This window comes from Montipora foliosa, chromosome 3, assembly GCF_036669935.1.
Source record: "Montipora foliosa isolate CH-2021 chromosome 3, ASM3666993v2, whole genome shotgun sequence".
Classification (NCBI taxonomy): Eukaryota; Metazoa; Cnidaria; class Anthozoa; order Scleractinia; family Acroporidae; genus Montipora; species Montipora foliosa.
In genome coordinates this window covers 66,495,800-66,496,942 of record NC_090871.1, presented here as the reverse complement: position 1 = coordinate 66,496,942, position 1,143 = coordinate 66,495,800, and positions in this window count along the sequence as shown.

Below are 1,143 nucleotides of genomic sequence, written 5' to 3'. Positions count from 1 at the left end.
AGTTGATGCAATTTGGTCTGATTTATGTTTTCTACCCTTCCTCTTAACTGGTACAAACATGCTCTTCTCAGGGGGCTCCTTTGTACTATCTTCGACGGGACTGCAATCACTGCTCCCATGCTCGATGATTTCTTTGGCACTACTCTCATTGGCTGAAGGTTCACGAGCTTGCTCAGGCTGACATGAATCACGTGACTTTACTATAGGGTAGAGTAGGTCGAACCACTTCCCATATCCTTTCTCATCAGCCAGCCTCTTCACTCCACTTGCTGTCTTTACAGTAAGACAGATCCTCTTGCATGTGGCTACACACCATTTAAACTTGGTTCTCATCTGCTCTACTGTGAACGGGAATGAATCTTCATATTGTTCGTTCAGTTTATTTAACACAGACTGATAAGCCTCAGTGTTGTATGCTTTCTTGGTGTTCGTGAAAACCAGCTTCCGAAGAATGTTCTCGTCATTGACGATTATGTTTACCATGTCAGTCACCTGGATCTCCAACCACGTTGCTTTTCTACCACGCTTCTTCCCTTTTACCGCGGTTTCCTCGGGGCTCTCGCTATGACCATCTTCATTCTGCTTTCTGCGTTTTTTGTTGGGGACCTGTGGCTCCTTTTCCTCGCTGTCACTGCTTAAATCTGAACCTTGATCATTCAGTTTTGATCGCGAAGATGTTTCATCTACCAAATTTGCCGAGATAGATGCTTCTGGGCTACGAGGAGTGGATGTTCGTGTACAAATTCTAGCACAAAGAAGACAGTACCCAACTCGCTTTCCCGGCTCCCATCCCTCCGCCTCTTCATCCAGTTCAGCCACAGAGCATTCCAAACGAACACATACAGGTCTGTCACATGAAATACAACTGTATTTCGTTTTAGCCTCGCATGACCAACAAGTCTGACTCAACGTTTTTCGGAAAAGGGCTCCAGCAGTCGCCATGTTTTCTATTTTCGCGGGAACTCTTCTCCCCTCACGCATGCCATGCACGTGAAAACTGTGAGCGTGGGCTCAAAATTAGCCGGTGGAATAATTTATGTCGTCGAAAAATAATGTATGCATTTACTTGGACGCGACTGAAAAGCGACGTATAAAACCGACACGCATTTCAGACGTTGTATCCGTCTGGGGCACACGGATAAA